The sequence below is a fragment of the Lissotriton helveticus genome, chromosome 12, assembly GCF_964261635.1.
Source record: "Lissotriton helveticus chromosome 12, aLisHel1.1, whole genome shotgun sequence".
NCBI lineage: Eukaryota > Metazoa > Chordata > Amphibia > Caudata > Salamandridae > Lissotriton > Lissotriton helveticus.
The window spans coordinates 903,510,031-903,532,285 of NC_136073.1; the positions used below are offsets into that span (position 1 = coordinate 903,510,031).

Below are 22,255 nucleotides of genomic sequence, written 5' to 3' on the forward strand. Positions count from 1 at the left end.
ACATCTTTCAGGGAGTCCAGGTCTTAATACTTTGTTCAGTCCAGCAGAGATCGGCAGTCCACAGTGTGGCTTGAGGATGTGCTTTACTTGTGCTCGTGGTGTACCCTCCACAATCTGGACAGACAATGGTGTTCTACTATTACTATGGATCCTAAACATCGTGCTTACCACAATTTCAATCAACAGATAGGCAAGTATATACGTTGTGTATAACTTTTATATAAACATGTCTGCCTCCATCACTCCCTGTGAGGGGGTGCATGAAAAAAATTGTGGGTCTGTGAGTGAGTGCATGGGTGTCTGAGTGGGAGCATAAGTCTCAGAGAGGGCCTGTAAGTGGGTGTGTGAATGTCTAACTGAGACCGAGGGTGGGAGTAAAACATTTTTTTAAAACATATTTGCAAAGTCATCGCTACGTATACATGCAAATTTGTCGTGACGTTACATGGGGGGCTGTGTTGACGAGTGAGTAAAAAAAAAAAAAACTATTCTTAGACATAGTGTACTCATAAGGGGCTCCTCAAACACCCCTATATTCCTCTCATGGAGTCAGGACACATCCAACCTGACCCCTTATGCCACTTTCTGCCATTTTTGTTTGAGTCCCTGGGTCTCCTCCGATGAGGTAAAATGGCGGCTGCAACTCTCTGCTCGGGTTGCACAATCATCACAAATTAACAACAATCGTAGATATCCAAATATGGATTTCCTTCAAATTCTCAACACCTACTGAATGGATTTACACCAACCAAAAAAGTGAAAGAGTGATCTACGTAACAAAGTCTACCGTAACTCTAAATTCTGTGTAATTTCGTTCAGCGGTTTGGGATATTGGCGTGTTCAAACTCCTATGGGAATTAACATGGGAAACGCATTTTTTTTTTTAACCCCCACCACTTTTACTAAGCCCCTGCATGACGGATCACCCGAAACTTTCCATGTGCAACAAGAATCAACAGAACACTTTTTTTTTTTTAGAAAAGTTTGTGAATTTTCGTTAAACGGAGCCAAAGATATAGGCAAGTCAAAAAACACTTCCGTTCTAAACATGGTTTTAATAAGAACTACCTGCTGGCGACCGCCGGTAAGTTATATGTTTAATAATTACCCAGTGGTGGTCGCCGTTAGGTAGTTATAGTTCGGTCCCTAGTTTGTTCATGGAATTTTTTTAGATGATCCATTAAGCGGGGGGTCAAGAAAATGGGGGGTACAAAAAGGCAAAACCCCCATGTATTCTCAGTAGACTATTTCAGCAGCACTGCCGCAAAAACTGCTGAACAGAATTATCCCAAGTTAAGCAGGAAGCTTGATCTTGGTCTCGGGATTGTGCTTTTTGTGATTTTGTGTATATCCATTCTTTTTTTTTTAAGATAGTAAGTATCACAAATATTTGTATATGTAGACAGATGGGTCAAAGAGACAGTTTTTTTACCCTTGAGCCATCTTTCTCCTGTGGGGCCGAGCTCTCCGATTGGCTGCCTCTAACATGAGGAACATTTTTTGAGGTAGCCCTTACAGGACTCGGGGACTTAGTCTCTGTCCTGTGCCTAATTGGCACCTTCCCAGAGGCCTCTATATATATGCTGTGATCTAGTTGCAGCCAGCCAATCAGATCACAGAGTTCTAAAGGACTTGGACCAGTCCTGCATGAAGCAAAAGGCAGACAGAAAAAAACCTCCCTCAGATGATCAGAGGGCCTTTTCTTTTGAGATCTTTGGCACCAGTGGACCAATCGTCCCAACATAATCAACTTTTTAAGCCCTTCATGACACCCTTTGCACTTTTTTTAAACACAAATTTCTTGGAAACAGCTGAACGGTTTACATCAAAGAATGAAAAACACAGTTTCTCAGTAGGGTTTTATAACTTTTCGCAAATTTACAAAAATAGTCATATTTTTTTGTCCCCAAGGTATGGGTAACAATTTATGTACAATATTATTCACAGAGATATACTGAGGCAATCACTCAAAATATCTCTTCACTTAGAGATATCTTAAAGAATAAATATGGTATGATACATATGACAAAACACAAATAATCAAAGCATAGAGTAAATGTAGTAAAGGTATAAAACATACTATATACGGATAATAAAGCCGTATAAAAGCTATCTAGAGGCACCATAAGGTTGAGCCTTCCTCGGATAAAATGCTTGATAGACATTAAAGTGCAAACAGTGAATCAATAGATCAAAGTCCATCCAAAGCCCTATAACTGCGCCGAGCAGCGCCATAAGATAAGACTTTCCTGAGATGTAATGCTTGAGGCATTAAAGTGCAATTATTGATTCGATATATCGAGGGTCATGTAATAAACCATTTAAAATCGAGACCAAAAAAAAATAAATCTATATATGTATACACACACACACGCAAATGTAACATTATGGTTTTTTTTCTCTCTGAGAGAGCAACGTTTCCTTAATACTGTGAGACTTACCCTCTTTTTCTTGGCCCCTTTTTGACGGATCTGCTTGAAACTTTCCCGGGAGGAGCTGAAGTGAAGGATTTTGTTTTTGGAGGACGTTTCTCGCAGCTTCTTTAAAGAGAGAGAAAGAGAGAGAGAGAGACAACGTTAAACAAGCAGACGCTGAAGGGCAAGAGTAGAGTGAAGATTTGATATATCAGGGAATAGCATAAGCACACTGGGTATTTTGTCATCAAGGTTAACTCTGATTGGCTGTGTGAGGATGCGGCTCTGGAGTAATCAGCGCAAACTAAAAAGGGACATGAGAGTTTTTAACAGCCTGGGCTACATTTAGTGCATACTGGCGCAATAAAGGTGTTTACCCAGATGCTCAATATATGCTAAAGGCGCTCCAAAGCGTAACAAAACATAAAGAAAGAAACTTTGTGTTTATTTGATTTCTTGAGGGCAGACCCCAAAACACTTTGTTTCTATGCGTGGGCAGCAACCTATGTCAGAGCCAGCTTTAATGTAAATTAAAATCGAAGAGAAACAGACATGTTAAAAACAAAGGAAAGGAGCACAAATAAACTGAAAAGAAAAATAAAGAAAAAATGTGCATTCATTATTCAGAAGAGCAGTGTAAGTAATAAAGCTGAAGTCGTCCTGTCCAATAACTAAAACCGCAGACCCCTAACAGAACGAAAGCAGCAACAGGGTGAAGTTTACCACCAAAAGCACGAGTAACCTGATGAGAACAACAAAATGTTCGCTGTGCTTCATGGTAAGAAATCACCGCCTTTTCAATCTAAAGACTCCCCTCCAACATTAAAGCATCAGGATTGCAGTTGCTTGCCAAAACTTTCTACAACAAGCCGGCTCTGTGGATCCGCCGTGGGGGGGGGGGGCTTCCATGACCCACCCACGCCACGCCGTGACTTGGAACGCCTCAAGGCGCCACGCCGTGACTTGGAACGCCTCAAGGCGCCACGCTGTGACTTGGAACGCCTCAAGGCGCCGTGCTGTGACTTGGAACACCTCAAGGCGCCGCGCTGTGACTTGGAACGCCTCAAGGCGCCGCGCTGTGACTTGGAACGCCTCAAGGCGCCGCGCTGTGACTTGGAACGCCTCAAGGCGCCGCGCTGTGACTTGGAACGCCTCAAGGCGCCGCGCTGTGACTTGGAATGCCTCAAGGCGCCACGCTGTGACTTGGAATGCCTCAAGGTGCAACGCTGTGACTTGGAACGCCTCAAGGCGCCGCGCTGTGACTTGGAATGCCTCAAGGCCGGGAAATCCACTGCGGGTAGCTGTGCGCATTATAAGTTTAAATAAATAAAGGCGCCACGCTGTGACTTGGAATACCTCAAGGCATCACGTCCCTCAAGGCGCCAGCTTGTGCACGCCCCTCGAGGCGCTAAGCTGTGACACGCCCTTCGAGGTTCAAAGCTTCGACACGCCCCTCGACTCCCCGCCATGCTTTCACTGTAGTAACTATAATTCGCCCCATGAAGTAAATATAACCTGCACGCTTTACGCAGTGTTGTCATAAACCAGATCTTTTAGATGTTATCAGTGATGTCATCAATGTCACGAGTGATCCAATATGTGGTCCACGGCAACAGCGCACGTTGTCACCGGAGATAACTATAACTGGGGAGTGTCCGTGGTGTGGTTAGTTTAAAACGGTATATTTTAACGAACACCTTCACCTAACTAGTACGTCCCTTTAACCGGTTTATTTGCCAGTGGATTTGAGGCTTTTTTTTGGGGGGGTGGGGAGGGGGGGGGGGGTAGTTAAAATGTTACCAGACCGCACCATAACGTCACTAGAAACCTTTGTTTTTAGTGAGTGTATATTTATATCCACATACGTACACACAAGTACGTGCAGATAAACTCATTTAGCCAAAAAATTCAAGCACAGAACACACATATTCAACCCCATTTCTGCACGGGACTCACAGGTATAGGCCCATACAGGGCTTTAAGTGGGCCGGGTCTCAAGGGGTCTGAGCACCGGCAGTTTTTAGGGCTCGGCCTCCGCCCACTGAAAGTGGGAGGAGTTTCGAGATCCTAATGTTAAAGAAGAGAAAAAAAAAGTATCTCCTAGGGCTTTGGAGAGACAAATTCCACACATTCTTTAGTGTGTTATGTCATCTGGCCAGTGATTCGTCTTCGTTGTGGTGTCGTTTTAATAGCCTTGAAGTGATAGGCTAAATGTCTTTTTCGTCGGGCATGTGTAGCATTTTTCGTTCGTGTGCGCGCAAAGAAGTACATTAATTATAATTAGGAGCTGTCAGGGTGCCTCCGTAAGTGAATCCAGATGGCCGGGCGCGTTCACCATTCAGCAGCGCTCAGCGCGCAGCTGCTCCATGCCAGGCCGGGAAAGGGCTTCATTAGTTCAAGAACAAGAGTCTGACGTTCTGTCATGGGCTGTTCTTTTAATCTCAGTTTCTTTTTTTTTCTGGAATGGTCCGTGGCCAGTGTGAATGGAATTGTTCTCTCGAGTTTATTATGTGTTTCTTTGCAGCAGCTTTTGTTTTCGGAGCTGAGGTAATGAATAGCAAGCTGGCAGGCAGCGCCTTTTAGAACTGTTTGCTTTCTGTTTGAGACTCCTGACAATGTTTTACAAAATCTTTTTAGGTCTCGCCTGTCGATGCGCATGCGCATCGAGCAAGCGAGACTATAGGGGCTCATCGACTCTTTATCTAACTTGCAAGGAATCGTGGCGATTCCTTGCAGTGCCCGTGACTTTTAAGCTCAATGCGCATGCGCATTGAGCTTAAAAGCGCGTGCACAGCCGCCCGCATTCCTCCGACACCTTTGAAGTGAAGCTTAGCTTCACTTCAAAGGCCCGGCTTCCACGGCCGCCAGGCCACATCAAAGGCTTCCCCAGCACTGCCCCGCCCATCAATCACCCTCCCACTGCCACCCCCCTCCCTCTCCATATGGTGCGCTCTGCCTCAGGCCTCTGAGCCGTCCCTACGCTCCCCGCCCACCCCCATCCTTCACACCCTTTGTCATTACTTCGGCCCCGAGCCCGAGCCACCCCTACGCTCCCCGCCCACCCCCATCCTTCACACCCTTCGGCACCACTTTTACATGAGAGCTAGTTGCATAGTACAAGAACACATTGCCTTCTTAAAGCCGCAGGAACATTAACTAATTCTCCCACAGTCACAGTATAGTGAGCTGACATTCTAACTTGTACCTGGCTTTCTAGCTTTTCGCTTGCAGCTCTGGGCATTACGCCACATTCTTGTTATCTCATTCATCCTCCCTGGCTGACCCACATGCATGGCGCTCCTCCTCTCTTTAGATGCCGTCATCCTCCTCGCACTTCAGTCTCCCGCCACTCAGCTCGCGCCCCCTCTATGAACGAAGATGTTTACGGGCGTCGGTCTGAAACAGGCAATTGTCTTCCAGCTCCCGTGTTCTTAAACCCGGACATAGCGCAGAGCTGTAAATAACAGAACTCAACTTTTCAGAGAATATTTTGATCAATAATGTTCGTGTTTGTCTTCAGGCCCTATTACTTGAGTCAGAATGTGGCATAACGGCAAAAGCTGCCGACTTTGGAACTGGGAAACAGGGTTCGAGTCTAGGCGTCGGCTCAACATCCTGTTGTGATTCTGGGCAAATCACTTAATCTCCGTTGCTAACAAAAATGTGTTCTTGTGTAATGCAACTTGTGCTCGTGTAAAAAGCGCTCCTATACCATCGCGTCGAGTTCATGCTATATAAAACTGCAAAAACACATGAACACTCGGAGACGCAGAGCTGTGCCAGGGCACTGACTCAACTTTTCCTATTTTTTATTTTTATTTACTTTTGCCCCTTGCCTCCATCGGATTGCTTCCACGAGCCTTCTTCCGCCAGTAGTTTGAGACTTTGTTAATCACGTCTTAGCTCGGCCTCATTATTTATCTCTCGCCTATCGCCTAATGATATTTAGTGGTAGCCCTCCGCTCCTACCTTACAATTAAACTTCAGCTACAGCCCCGTTTGTCCGCTCCTGCGGACTCCCTGCTGTGTGCCTCACTTGAAAGCGCTACTGCTGTATGTGTTAGCACATAAAAACAAGACCTGTTCTCTTTACCAGTGCTTCTTTTAATAGCCTCGTATTCTTCATTTTCCAGGGTCTGTTTGCCTTAAATTACTATAGTGTTAGAGTGGTCTAACAACCCCATCTCATGAGCCGAAATGGATAGAGCCACATGGCGGCAGGGCTTGAGAACCCTGCGCTCTGGCAACTTGACGAGCGAGGAACTGGTCAGTATTACAGAGAAATAACATTAGAAAGGCCAGAATGCTTCTGTGGGCAGGTGTGTGGAGAAATGCCAGGGCCGGGTCATGTGCCGCTCAAACCCCACAGCATTTTATTTTTAGCTCATTCATCCTCCCTCGCCGACCCACATGGCGCTCCTCCTCTCTTTAGATGCCGTCATCGTCCTCGCACTTTAGTCTCCCGCCACTCAGCTCGCGACCCCTCCATGAACGAAGATGCTTACGGGCGTCGGTCTGAAACAGGCAATTGTCTTCCAGCTCCCGTGTTCTTAAACCCGGACATAGCGCAGAGCTGTAAATAACAGAACTCAACTTTTCAGAGAATATTTTGATCAATAATGTTCGTGTTTGTGTTCAGGCCCTATTACTTGAGTCAGAATGTGGCATAACGGCAAAAGCTGCCGACTTTGGAACTGGGAAACCGGTTCAAGTCTAGGCGTCGGCTCCCTCCTCTTTTGGACACTCGCATTCAGGGGTAGATTCAGCCGAATTTTTTCTCTCCCATTTTATTTTCATTCTTCCCCTTTTCTCTTCCTCCCATCTGCCCCCTTAACCAATTTAGCTCCCTCCTGATTTCTTTACATGCACCTGTCTTTTGTTATCTCTGTTTCTTTGCTCCTCTCACTTTTTTTCTCTCCTCAGTTTTTACCATTCCTCCCCTTTCAATAATGTTTCCATTGTCTCTTAACTCACTCCTCCCGACCACTTACCGTCCCCACTTCCTTCATCTCCCGTTGGACCTTCCCCTCTCACTCCTCCACATTTTGTACCATTCCCTCCTCAATTTTTGCCTTTATTTGCGTCTATCCTTGGGTCCCCCCTCACCCACACTCGTTTACCTCCTCACTCAGCTCTTTTCTATATCTCTGTACCCTCCTCTATACCTCGCTCTCTTCTTTAGCTCTCTGTGGCTCTCCCTCCACCACCCATTCTGTTACCACCTCCTCTGTGTTTATCCCAAATTTTTTTTTCTTGATATGCCTTGTATATTGAGTTTGATTATGTAAACACACAGTAGGTTGATCCTTCTAAATGAATAGGTGATAACTGTCATGTTAAAACCAGTTGTTTATTTATATCTATTGCGTAAAATATATGCACTCTCTTTTTTAAAGTTACAGTTTCCCATATATGTATAAATTAACGAATGTATTGCTTATGACTTCACTGCAATATTCATTGGGAAGAGAATTACATCGCTATGGATACTGTTTTGGGGGGACCACATAATTACACTCCACATAATTACACTGCGCACAATGCAACATACACTCCAAATCCCACTCAGTGCCACATAATTACACCCCACATAATTACACAGCACTCAATGCAGCATACACTCCAAATCCCACTCAGTGCCACATAATTACAATACACATAATTACACTGCACTCAATGCAACATACACTCCAAATACCACTTAGTGCCACATAATTGCACGCCACATAATTACACTGCATTCAATGCAACATACACTCCAAATCCCACTCAGTGCCACATAATTACACACCACATAATTACACTAAACTCAATGCAACATACTCCAAATCCCACTCAGTGCCACATAATTACACGCCACATAATTACACAGCACTCAATGCAACATACACTTCAAATCCCACTCAGTACCACATAATTACATGCCACATAATTACACTACGCTCAATGCAACATACACTCCAAATACCACTCAGTGCTACAACACATATTGTGTTACAAATGTTATAGGTGTCACATTTGCGAAAGATAAAACTATTGGCATTGTAAATGATAAAGCTATTAATTTCGCTATTTTCAAAACAAGCACATAAATAAAAAATGTGTCATTTACAATACCAATAGCTCAAACTTTCCTAATGCGAGACCTATTGCATTGCAAATGCTTGTTTCTAAAAGCAAGCATCTATCGGAAGTGGGAGATAGGAACCTTTTGACTGGTTTCATATAGTTCAGAGATTCACTTTCATTCCTCTTTAAATATCACTCTTTAGGTGTTCAAGGTTTGTGTATTTTTTTTTTACATATCTTAAGACAATCTAAAAGTATTTTTTCAAGATGAAATGCCAAAGCAGCACTATGCAGAGCAATGACATACTACAAGTGGCATACTATAATATTTTTTTAATAAGGGGCAAGACGTTGAAAGCCTAATAGCATTCGCAAAGTTTATGTGTAGTGTTCATAAAAGCAGCAAATCTGGGATAAGCTGGGGGGAACTGTCTTTCGCTCTAAAGGCTGTCTGTCAACAGGTTTCCGCTTTCAGAAGTCTAACTGGAATTCTTCAGGACTGTTTATATGGAGTAGTTGCACTATTCTAGCAGACAGTAAAGCATCTGATTACAATGGTCTTGGGGGCAGAAAACATGACCGCCTTGCTCCTGTCACACTCACATACGTGTATATGACAATTGTGAGAGTGCAGTTTGAGAGTTGAGAGTGCAGATTGAGAGTGCAGATTGAGAGTGCAGATTGAGAGTGGTGTTTCAGAGTGCAGAGTGGAGATTGAGAGTGCAGTTTGAGAGTGCAGTTTGAGAGTGCAGTTTGAGAGTGCAGTTTGAGAGTGCAGAGTGGCGGTGCAGAGTGGCGGTGCAGAGTGCAGAGTGGCGGTGCAGAGTGCAGAGTGGCGGTGCAGAGTGGCAGTGCAGAGTGCAGAGTGGCGGTGCAGAGTGCAGAGTGGCGGTGCAGAGTGCAGAGTGGCGGTGCAGAGTGGCGGTGCAGAGTGCAGAGTGGCGGTGCAGAGTGCAGAGTGGCGGTGCAGAGTGCAGAGTGGCGGTGCAGAGTGGCGGTGCAGAGTGCAGAGTGGCGGTGCAGAGTGGTGGTGCAGAGTGCAGAGTGGCGGTGCAGAGTGCAGAGTGGCGGTGCAGAGTGGCGGTGCAGAGTGGCGGTGCAGAGTGGCGGTGCAGAGTGGCGGTGCAGAGTGGCGGTGCAGAGTGGCGGTGCAGAGTGGCGGTGCAGAGTGGCGGTGCAGAGTGGCGGTGCAGAGTGGCGGTGCAGAGTGGCGGTGCAGAGTGGCGGTGCAGAGTGGCGGTGCAGAGTGGCGGTGCAGAGTGCAGAGTGGCGGTGCAGAGTGGCGGTGCAGAGTGCAGAGTGGCGGTGCAGAGTGCAGAGTGGCGGTGCAGAGTGCAGAGTGGCGGTGCAGGGTGCAGAGTGGCGGTGCAGAGTGGCGGTGCAGAGTGGCGGCGCAGAGTGGCGGCGCAGAGTGGCGGCGCAGAGTGGCGGCGCAGAGTGGCGGCGCAGAGTGGCGGCGCAGAGTGGCGGCGCAGAGTGGCGGCGCAGAGTGGCGGCGCAGAGTGGCGGCGCAGAGTGGCGGCGCAGAGTGGCGGCGCAGAGTGGCGGTGCAGAGTGGCGGTGCAGAGTGGCGGTGCAGAGTGGCGGTGCAGAGTGGCGGTGCAGAGTGGCGGTGCAGAGTGGCATTGCGGTGCAGAGTGGCGGTGCAGAGTGGCGGTGCAGAGTGGCGGTGCAGAGTGGCGGTGCAGAGTGGCGGTGCAGAGTGGCGGTGCAGAGTGGCGGTGCAGAGTGGCGGTGCAGAGTGGCGGTGCAGAGTGGCGGTGCAGAGTGGCGGTGCAGAGCGCAGAGTGGCGGTGCAGAGTGCAGAGTGGCGGTGCAGAGTGCAGAGTGGCGGTGCAGAGTGGCGGTGCAGAGTGCACAGTGGCGGTGCAGAGTGGCGGTGCAGAGTGCAGAGTGGGGGTGCAGAGTGGGGGTGCAGAGTGGGGGTGCAGAGTGGGGGTGCAGAGTGGCGGTGCAGAGTGGCGGTGCGGCGGTGCAGAGTGGCGGTGCAGAGTGGCGGTGCAGAGTGGCGGTGCAGAGTGGCGGTGCAGAGTGGCGGTGCAGAGTGGCGGTGCAGAGTGCAGAGTGGCGGTGCAGAGTGGCGGTGCAGAGTGGCGGTGCAGAGTGGCGGTGCAGAGTGGCGGTGCAGAGTGGCGGTGCAGAGTGGCGGTGCAGAGTGGCGGTGCAGAGTGGCGGTGCAGAGTGGCGGTGCAGAGTGCAGAGTGGCGGTGCAGAGTGGCGGTGCAGAGTGCAGAGTGGCGGTGAAGAGTGGCGGTGCAGAGTGCAGAGTGGCGGTGCAGAGTGCAGAGTGGCGGTGCAGAGTGCAGAGTGGCGGTGCAGAGTGCAGAGTGGCGGTGCAGAGTGCAGAGTGGCGGTGCAGAGTGCAGAGTGGCGGTGCAGAGTGGCGGTGCAGAGTGGCGGTGCAGAGTGGCGGTGCAGAGTGGCGGTGCAGAGTGGCGGTGCAGAGTGGCGGTGCAGAGTGGCGGTGCAGAGTGGCGGTGCAGAGTGGCGGTGCAGAGTGGCGGTGCAGAGTGGCGGTGCAGAGTGGCGGTGCAGAGTGGCGGTGCAGAGTGGCGGTGCAGAGTGGCGGTGCAGAGTGGCGGTGCAGAGTGCAGAGTGGCGGTGCAGAGTGGCGGTGCAGAGTGGCGGTGCAGAGTGCAGAGTGGCGGTGCAGAGTGCAGAGTGGCGGTGCAGAGTGCAGAGTGGCGGTGCAGAGTGCAGAGTGGCGGTGCAGAGTGCAGAGTGGCGGTGCAGAGTGGCGGTGCAGAGTGGCGGTGCAGAGTGGCGGTGCAGAGTGGCGGTGCAGAGTGGCGGTGCAGAGTGGCGGTGCAGAGTGGCAGTGAGTGCAGAGTGACAGTGAGTGCAGAGTGACAGTGAGTGCAGAGTGACAGTGAGTGCAGAGTGACAGTGAGTGCAGAGTGACAGTGAGTGCAGAGTGACAGTGAGTGCAGAGTGACAGTGAGTGCAGAGTGACAGTGAGTGCAGAGTGACAGTGAGTGCAGAGTGACAGTGAGTGCAGAGTGACAGTGAGTGCAGAGTGACAGTGAGTGCAGAGTGACAGTGAGTGCAGAGTGACAGTGAGTGCAGAGTGACAGTGAGTGCAGAGTGACAGTGAGTGCAGAGTGACTGCAGAGACAGTGTGTCAGGGTGCACATTGTGTGAGTGTGCAGAATGAGTGTGCAGGGTAAACAGTGTGTGACTATGCAGGGTGACATTGGGAGTGTGCGGGTGAGCAGTGTGTGAATGTTACGGGGCAGTGTGTGAGTGTGCAGAAAACACCACACACACATACACCACACACACATAACGCACACACAAACCACACACCTCAGTCTCTCAACACCACACACTTGTCACCACTCAACACAACACACTCACCACCACACTCACTCCCCAGGCTCACCCCCACAGACTCACCACCACACACTCACCAGCACACAGAAAACAACACACACAACAACACACCCCCAGCCGTCAATGAATGCTTTCACCATGCACAAACACCAACAACCATCATCCATCTGTGCACGCTTTTACCAAGCACACACCCACCAGCCGTCAGTGCACCCTTCCACCAGGCACACACACCTCCAGCCGGCAGTTCACTTTTCCACCAAGCAATCGCAGTATGGTACACTTTACTTTTAAACATATTCATATAAAGCACAGCATGCCACCATTGGTAAAATTACAATTCAACAAACATACTTCCACTACACACCACATGCACACACTCCATAACACATGGCAAAAAGACATTGGCATTTACAATGCCATTAGCTCAAACTCAAATAAATCCGAGCCCGATTGCATTTCTAATGCTTGTTTAAAGGGGGCATCGAAACGGGTCTCTATCGGGCTCTGTTTTGAGCCCTGGCACAGGCTCTCCGTTTTTTTCCCGGACTGCAGTGACAGCAGTTTCTGTCACTGCAGTCCGGAAAAAAGCACCAGGGCACAAAACAGAGCCCGATAGAGACCCGTTTCGAGATAGCAGGCACATCCATGTGCGCGTGCTCACACTGCTCACTTCTCACTAGTGTGCACTGCTCACGCTGCTCACTTCTCACTAGTGTTTGCTGCTCATACTGCTCACTTCTCACTAGTGGAGAAGTTACAGCATGACGTCATGCCAGGTGAGCCTTCGGGAGAAGGGAAATCCTTTAAAGAGTCATTTTCTCTCTGGATTTCCCTTCTCTTTCTGAAAACGCAAGAGCAGCAACATCGTCGCGGTGTCACCAGGGCTTTAAGTGGAAGCTTTTTCAGTATTATATACAAGCCATAGTTGCAGCTTATTTATCTTATGCAACTAACAACCATTGACAAAGCCAATAGTTCTTACTTTTTGTAGGTATGATGTTACTTGTCTCACATATCTGGATGCAATGACAGGAAGAGCAAAATACAAGTCGGGCGGCACACTATGCTAAACACAGATTTTTAGCAAGTGTTTTAAAGCCACGCCCCTAATTGCACTGGCCACGCCCCTTTGAGAGACCCCCCCCCCCCCCCAGTTTTTTCATCCCACTTAAAGCCCTGGGCCCATACATGCATAGATTCTGCTGCGCGTCACACACCGTCCACAGGTTCCACGGATGAGTCCAGCAGGCCCTGTGGGTCCAGAGTCCGGTTTCCTAAATGTCCGTTTCAGTTACTAATGGACCATCTGCCCCCGATGAGAGGAGGTTTTTGTAAAGGTTGTTTAGGACACACTATTCGCGCCGGTTGACACTCTGTCCACAGCGCCCTGGTATAATAACCCGTCTAGCGCCTGGGGGCGTCGAGGCGCTGGGCCGCAGCTGGGCGCGTTGCCTGGCGATGCTCGGCTTCTAATGATAGGGTGAGGCGCTGACGTCACTCACACGGAGGGAGGCGTCAAGGTTACCTGGTCTCGGTTCAATTCCACCACCAGGTGAACGTGGCGGCGAGCTTCACCCCTGAGGGGAGGGAGCTGCAGGAAAGAAACAAGCGGGGCCACCTCCTCGCCGTGTGCTCCTCGACAGCTCCTGTGCGTGGTCACACTCGCCGTGTGCTCCTCGCCTTGTGCTCCTCAACAGCCCCTGTACGTGGTCACACTCGCCGTGTGCTCCTCCACAGCCCCTGTGCGTGGTGACCCTCGCCTGCACTCCTCGCCGTGTGCTCCTCGACAGCTCCTGTGCGGGGCCACCTCCTCGCCGTGTGCTCCTCGACAGCTCCTGTGCGTGGTCACCTCCTCGCCGTGTGCTCCTCGACAGCTCCTGTGCGTGGTCACCCTCGCCGTGTGCTCCTCGACAGCCCCTGTGTGTAGTGACCCTCGCCTGCACTCCTCGCCGTGTGCTTCTCGACAGCCCCTGTGCGGGGCCACCTCCTCACCGTGTGCTTCTCGCCCGCTCCAGTGCGTTGCCTTCTCGCCGTGTGCTCCTCGACAGCCCTTGTGCGTGGTGACCCTCGCCTGCACTCCTCGCCGTGTGCTCCTCGACAGCTCCTGTGCTTGGTCACCCTCGCCGTGTGCTCCTCGACAGCTCCTGTGCGTGGTCACCACACGCTCGCCGTGTGCTCCTCGACAGCCCCCGTGCAGGCCGTCTGTCGTGCCAAGCGTCCGTCGTGCCAGGCGCCTCCTGCAACAAAACCACTAATGACGGGTTCAGGTCTCGGGGATACTTAACGTTCCTTCCATTTAATTAACACAAATCCTGCCTGAGCTGTAATCCTCTCGGGCGCCCCCTGCAGCTTCAGCGGAATGTACAGGTCACAGCGCGGCTGCTGCTGCTGACACAGTAAAAAACAAGCACAGGCAAAGACAGTAGGCCTGGTCTCGGCAAGCTAGTGTGATGCACTGGCCACTAGCCCTGGCACTGAAGGGAACATCTTTTTGGGTGGAAGTGCGCACGTGTTTAGATAAAATGCTGTCTGTCTGCCCTCCACCTTTCAGCCACCACCAACCTTATCTGCAGAGTACCTCAAGGACCCTCACAGCCCAGTGGCGGAACAAAACTTGAGCCCCCCCCCCCCCTCCTGCAAGGTATACGGATGCCCCCCCCCAGCCCCCCGTCTGGATTTAATCAGGAGCTCTTGGGCCAGAGTACTGTGCTGATGGGGTCCCGGCAGCTTGGGCCCCCCCACCACAGGGGCCTATTTTACACCACTGATGCAGCCCAACACTACTCAACGTCTACAAGCCACCGCTCGCCAACCATGTCTCACCCATCCTCTCCCTCTACACCCCCATCATCCAGACGAAGTTCACCCCCTGCAGGTCCGAAGATACCAACTGGGCAAAGACCAACTGCCTAGCGCTCTCCTCCGGCAAGGAGGTGGCCATCTTCGGAAAGGACACCTCGCTATTGAGCGATACAAAAGGGGATGATGGACGGAGCGCTTGAGCAAATCAAACACTCACCCCCAGTCAACTGATCTGGGTTTAATCCATCACCATTCTTTAGCTCACTCAGCCACCCCAGTTCAGACATGGTCTGGCGGCCGGCCAGACTAAACCAACACCCAACCAGCCTGTCCAAGACAGGAACCGCAGGATAATAGCCGACAACCTACCCTGAATGACAGCCAGAGTCACACAATCGCCTCCTCCAGCCTTCTCGTCCGCTAGATCCTCAAAACAAGCATTGAAAATGCAACAGGTCTCGCCTTTGGTTAAGTTAAAGCCATTTGCTTTGCTAATGGTATTGTATAGCAAAGCGAATGGCTTTAACTTAATAAAAAGCGAGACCTATTGCATGTTTAATGTTTGTTTTTCAGTTAAATTTACACACACAAACACGTACCCTTGCAATATAGTGGTAAAAATGACACGTCTGTATAATGTACCCCCCTCCGAGAGCAGCGTGCACGCGATTCCAGCCTCTTCTTTGAGCATCATATGAACAGACGCGCTCGGACGAGGACGGGAAATTAAATTGTCCCTCATTTTATGTGAATCTAACCAACTGTGTTTAAAATCTTTAACCCGTCAGCAGCGTGACTATGGTGACTTTTGGCAATGTCCACCTGACTCAACCGTTGTTCCCTTAAACGTATATGTGTCCCATCTGCCCAGTTATATGCAGTATCTTGAGTATATATACAGATTACTTACAACCCCACTGCTTTGTGCTCGCACGTATGCATGGACATCGGGAACCAAAATTTAGTGCCCACACGATCATGTCTTATGACTCCAACATAGCTGATAATAAATGCAATACTCCGGTTAGTTCTAACCCCCTTATTTGTCAATCGTGTCCCTTCCCCTCCCCGTTGTGCACCATAGGTCTATCTCTACAGACCTGGTCAGCAGCGGTGTCCTCATCTTCAAGGTTCAAACCATACACCCCTGGCCTCATGTGCCCCCATTTCGTGCTTGATGCTGATTCCTTACCCACCCTACGAGCTACAGCTACCCCTTCTCCTGTCACATACACACCGTTAGCTCCGGCACAATTCTGGGCACTGCCGACCCAGTTGGAGCCGCTGTTCCCCACCAGGGTGTTGGTCTCCTCCCGGTCAATCGCCTCCCTGTCGCCGGCGCTCCTCTCCCGCTTCTGTGGACTCTTCTTGGGGCCGTAGGGGTGCCCGTGACTGCCTCCACCGCCGTGCGAGTGGCCATGGCCGGCTCCCCCGCGGAACATACACAGCCCCACCAGGTTGATGAGCAGTCCGCCGGCGCCCACCTATTTCACCACCAGCGGCTGCTCGATCTCGTGCGCCTTGCTGAAGCACTCTATGGCCTCCAGCACGATGGTGAAGCAGAGTGAAGTCAAGAAGACGGCGTTGACCAGCGTGCCCATCACCTCTGCACGGATCCAGCCGAACATGTTCTTGTCTGTGGCCTGGGTGCGGCCAGCGAAGTGCACAGCGATAAGGGCTGCCACCACCAGCGCGATGATATCGGACAGCATGTGGAACGAGTCCGACAGCATGGCCAGCGAGGTGGTCAGGCGGCTCACCACCACCTCCACAGTGAAGAAGATGAAGGTCAGCGACAACATTCACAGCAGCGGCACCATGTTCGGGCCGCACGCCATTTCGCAGCTGCTGTTCGGGGGGCCCAGGGCCCTGAGGGGTATGGTAAGTCCGCGGCTCCGTCTAGAGTCTTTTTTTTTTATTTACACCAGCCGCCGCTGCGCACCCCAGGTCTGAGCCATGACCGACGGGACACGTGTCCTCCGGCCGCGGCGGCCGAGCGCTAGTGAAGCCACCAACGGCCGGCGTTTGACATCACAAAGCTGTATGTCTCCTAGTAGACCGGTTTTGTACCAACGACAGCAGCGCTTGCGCCTTCACAGCTCTGCAGTCGTACACAGAACTCGCGGCTTGGCAGCAGTCCGCCCTCCTCGGTACTAACACTTGTTCGCTGCAACTGTCACTCATGAAGTAGAAAAAAAACAAGCACTCACCAGACAGAGACTTTGCTCTTTTGGCTACATCCCACTTGGACGGACGCAGCCTGACTTCCTGCTGGCGTAAAAGGTTTATTATCTTCTTTAAGGGGCCCTCTGTTTCGCCCCATAAAGAAGGTAAGAACCTTTTACGCCAGCAGTAAGTCGGGGCAGCCAGTCCGAATGGGATGGCTCTAAAAGAGAAAAGAGTACGTCACCGTAACCTCTTTTCCAATGGCTGGCCACCGTTTAGCATGAACGGTGATGTCAGCCAATGGAAAAGAGGGGGGGGGGGGGGTTTAACCCCGGCAAGTAAAACGTACTCAAAAACATAAAATCTCGCCAGCTAGACTGCGGATGTGCGCAGCCTACGCTAGCCGAGACCTAAAAACCTACTGATGGCTCCCGCCCAACACCTGGAGAACCATCCCTCAGCCTCTGGTCGCCAACAAGGTGAACTACGAAAGCTCACCATGTCCACGTCATCTCTCAACTCACTGAGAGACCCCAAGTCATTTGAAACACCTCAGCCAGACTCACAGCTCAAACTACCACCCCGCACTCACATCTCGCCGCGCCTAAAAGTCTTCCAGTGGCTTCTCGTCCACAAAACGCACTCTTCAAACTCCTCACGCACACATACAAAGCCCCGCACAATCTGTGGCAGAGTGAACGGACAAGCTTCAGATTCCACCCGCTGACCGGAGACCTCTGCTCAGCCGGCCTCCTCACCCACGTCCCCCCACACATCCACAGACCAGATCCATCAGGCGGGCGGTCTCGAACCTCGATCCCAAAGCCAGGACTGACCCCACCCCCCCACAGAGGCGCTAGGTCAGTCCTGAATCCTGTATACTGCTATATATCCCAGAGAGTGGCGCACCACCGCAGGACCGCCAACCCCCAGGTGAGATCTCCCCATACACACACAGCACGGTTAACGTACATTGATTGACCTCAGGAAGTAATAATACTCAAATCATCGTGAGGGCACATTAAACTAGAAATCTAATGAACCTGGACAAATTATTGCTGGACAGAATCACAATTAATCAGCCTACGCGTCGACAACTAAAGTTTTTTAAACTAGTTTTAACTCCATTCTGAAATTGAAGACTTGTTGGTCAATTCAGACAAACATGGCAGGTTGGAGTTCTGTATTATTTTACGGGACTGGCAGGCTTCAGACACCAGAGCCACCCCACGCGTGGGCATCGATCCTGCAGGGGGCTCCCCTGTTCATGCCCCCATCCCAGGCAGGCCCACCCCGTGCCCATCAGGCAGCGGACCGGCACGGCTTGTGTGCCCGGCGGCTCAGGAGCTAATCCAGGCTTTTGTAATAGAACGAACACTCAGCGTCCACGTGACAACGGAGAGAAATGGGCAGAAGCTGAGCTTTCATGGGGCACCGTGCCAACCAAGGACCCCCAGGGTGCAGTGCAGGGGGTGCCAACCAAGGACCGCCAGGGCGCAGTGCAGGGGGTGCCAACCAAGGACCACCAGGGTGCAGTGCAGGGGGTGCCAACCAAGGACCCCCAGGGTGCAGTGCAGGGGGTGCCAACCAAGGACCACCAGGGTGCAGTGCAGGGGGTGCCAACCGAGGACCGCCAGGGCGCAGTGCAGGGGGTGCCAACCAAGGACCGCCAGGGCACAGTGAAGGGGTGCCAACCGAGGACCGCCAGGGCGCAGTGCAGGGGGTGCCAACCGAGGACCGCCAAGGCGCAGTGCAGGGGGTGCCAACCGAGGACCGCCAAGGCGCAGTGCAGGGGGTGCCAACCGAGGACCGCCAAGGCGCAGTGCAGGGGGTGCCAACCGAAGACCACCAAGGCGCAGTGCAGGGGGTGCCAACCGAGGACCGCCAAGGTGCAGTGCAGGGGGTGCCAACCGAGGACCGCCAAGGTGCAGTGCAGGGGGTGCCAACCGAAGACCGCCAGGGAGCAGCGCAGGGGGTGCCAACCGAGGACCGTCAGGGAGCAGCGCAGGGGGTGCCAACCGAGGACCGTCAGGGAGCAGCGCAGGGGGTGCCAACCAAGGACCATCAGGGCGCAGTGCCGGGGGTGCCAACCAAGGACCGCCAGGGCACAGTGCAGGGGGTACCAACCGAGGACCGCCAAGGCACAGTGCAGGGGGTGCCAACCGAGGACCGCCAGAGCGCAGTGCAGGGGTGCCAACCGAGGACCGCCAGAGCGCAGTGCAGGGGTGCCAACCGAGGACCGTCAGGGAGCAGCGCAGGGGGTGCCAACCGAGGACCGTCAGGGAGCAGCGCAGGGGGTGCCAACCGAGGACCGCCAGGGCGCAGCACAGGGGGTGCCAACCGAGGACCGCCAGGGCGCAGCACAGGGGGTGCCAACCGAGGACCACCAGGGCGCAGTGCTGGGGGTGCCAAGGGTGCCAACGGAGGACCGCCAGGGAGCAGCGCAGGGTGTGCCAACCGAAGACCGCCAGGGTGCAGTGCAGGGGGTGCCAACCGAGGACCGCCAGGGCGCAGTGCCGGGGGGCCAAGCGAGGACCGCCAGGGCGCAGTGCCGGGGGTGCCAACCGAGGACCGCCAGGGCGCAGTGCCGGGGGTGCCAACCAAGGACCACCAGGGCACAGTGCCGGGGGTGCCAACCAAGGACCACCAGGGCACAGTGCAGGGGGTGCCAACCAAGGACCACCAGGGCACAGTGCCGGGGGTGCCAACCAAGGACCACCAGGGCACAGTGCCGGGGGTGCCAACGAGGACCGCCAGTGCACAGTGCAGGGGTGCCAACCAAGGACCGCCAGGGAGCAGCACAGGGGGTGCCAACCGAGGACCGCCAGGGCGCAGCGCAGGTGGTGCCAACCGAGGACCGCCAGGGCACAGTGCAGGGGGTGCCAACCGAGGACCGCCAGGGCGCAGTGCAGGGGGTGCCAACCGAGGACCGCCAGGGCGCAGTGCAGTGGGTGCCAAACGAGGGTCGCCAGGGCGCAGTGCAGGGGGTGCCAACCGAGGACCGCCAGAGCGCAGTGCAGGGGTGCCAACCGAGGACCGCCAGAGCGCAGTGCAGGGGTGCCAACCGAGGACCGCCAGAGCGCAGTGCAGGGGTGCCAACCGAGGACCGTCAGGGAGCAGCGCAGGGGGTGCCAACCGAGGACCGTCAGGGAGCAGCGCAGGGGGTGCCAACCGAGGACCGCCAGGGCGCAGCACAGGGGGTGCCAACCGAGGACCGCCAGGGCGCAGCACAGGGGGTGCCAACCGAGGACCACCAGGGCGCAGTGCTGGGGGTGCCAAGGGTGCCAACGGAGGACCACCAGGGCACAGTGCGGGGGTGCCAACCGAGGAACGCCAGGGCGCTGCACAGGTGGAGCCAACCTAGACACGGCTCTGTTTGTAGAGGCGCTAGGGTGGGTAAGCTTTGAAATGGGGAGGGGGCCTCTTGCTAGGGCAGTGAATGTCTTCTAAAGACACATGGCCCTCCCAGGCCGTGCACCCGCAGCCCCTCCCCTCCCCCCACACACACGTAGAGGGTCCAGCAAGGAAAGGACCCTGAGCTAAGGGTCAAAGGGCAGGCTCGCCGAAATTAGAAAGCGACTAGCAAGGCAGCCAATCCATTCATCAGAAAATCGAATCTGGGCCTGCGTTCTGAGGTCAAAGGTCACGTATTTCAATCTTTACCCAACAGTACTGAACGCCATAAAGTAAAGGCACGTATTAGAAGAAATAAAGTACCCTAACCGCATGTTTTAAGGATCTTTGAAGTCCTGTCGATGTTCTATGACCTCAAAGGCACTCGACCTGTGACCCCTGTGCCCCGTATGGTGGCATGCCACCTCTGACTTACAAGGGCGACAGCTGTGGGTTCCAGACCTCACTCCCAGTCACGTGCGTCAACAACTGCACATCGCACAACCCCTGGGAGCTCACAGTGCTGCTAAAATGGAGGTTTTCAGACTGAAAAGGACAGAATGAGACATTCACCGAGTATGGAACAACAGACATGCTAAGAAGGAGAGCAAAGGACAATGAAAAGAAAAAAAGAACAAGCATTTGCAATGCAATAGGTCTCGCGTTTGCGAGATTTTGAAAGATACTGGCATCCTAAATGACAATGCCTTTAATTTATGGGTTTTGACAACCTGCAAGCGGTGCATAAACAGCATAAACACACCCTTTCTACTTGTGGACCTTGTTGACATAATAGCACCAGGAGATTTTGTTTTGCTAGAGTTTGTTAACGCTGTACAAATGGTAATTCAAAAATAATTATATTAATAATGACTATAAGACTGGCGAACAAATCCCCCTATCGGCCACTTAGCCCTATAATCCATATTTACAAAGCCCAAGCACGGGGGGTGTTACATATGGGGGCGAACTGTGGGGTCATATTCCATCATCCAAATTACTAATAACTGAGAATAAATTCCTGAGACAGATAGTTGCTCTTCCGCAGAGTACTCCATTACTCCCGCTCAGACTGGATTTGGGCATTCGATCAATAACGGAGGAGCTGGGTCTTAAGCCTTTGACATTTTGGCGGCGTCTATGGAGTAGTCCAGACCTTTCAAATTATAGAGCTGAGTTGCAGGAATTCTTAGAGTTGTCCAACGCCAAAAGTAAAAGTATTTCATGGCTTATATACATCAAGGGAATGCTGGAGGCAATTGGACACCCTGAACTATGGCTGGACCCATTAAACACCTGTCCAAAGATCCAGAAAAAGGCACTTGCGTGAGCCTACTATGAACATATGCTCTCCAGAGCTACAGAAGGTACCCGGGACGGATCACTGGCCAACCAGTTCATAAAAACAAAAGACTCCTATCAACTCGAAAGTGTCTTAGATGCGATTACCCCACAATTGACCAGGAAATTATTTCTCCAATGGAGATATGGAACTCTCCCCCTAGCGACATTTACAGCATCCTGGTCTTCTCGCTCCGCCTCTGAAATTTGTCCGGTATGTGCACACCCGAGGGAGAACGATGTTCATGTTGTCTTCTTTTGTAGGGGCTACGAGAGGAGCAGGAAACACTGGCTAGTCCCCTTGCTTAGGAATCTGCGATTCAGGACCTTTTTACCCGCCTACAGAGTCTTAAAGACAGATTTGTCCCCCATTGTAGTTTTTGCACTGTCCAAATTTTTAACCGCTGTGTGGTACACTAGAAGTCGCTTTGTAAAAATGCTTGTGTAAAACCCTTGAAGATTTATGAGGATTATAATTCCGTGGCAATTTCCCCACTTTTAGTCCTATTTTGATCACCAATCCTGTTTAATACCCTTTTAAAATTTTATATAGAATGTAATGTACATCTTTTATGATCCTGTGATCGAAATAAAGATTATTCGAATCGAATAATGATTATAATTATTAATATGAAGGAGGCTCTTCCTGTACTGAGAGTAATGGAAGCTTGCCTGCTACGGTTTGTGCTGTATCCTGGTGTGTGAGAGAAACAAGTAGTGCTGCTGCCAGTGCT

The 22,255-nt window shown here is 52.0% G+C and overlaps 1 protein-coding gene across 1 annotated transcript in view; it reads right to left on the reverse strand.

Moving 5' to 3' along the window:
• C12H17orf114 (chromosome 12 C17orf114 homolog) overlaps positions 1 to 22,255 on the reverse strand; it is a 103,895-nt gene that overhangs the window by 72,286 nt on the left and 9,354 nt on the right. The window contains exon 3 of the mRNA XM_078671331.1: positions 2,442 to 2,540. The gene's annotated coding sequence lies outside the window, so the exon portion shown is untranslated. The remainder of the gene's footprint in view (positions 1 to 2,441; positions 2,541 to 22,255) is intronic.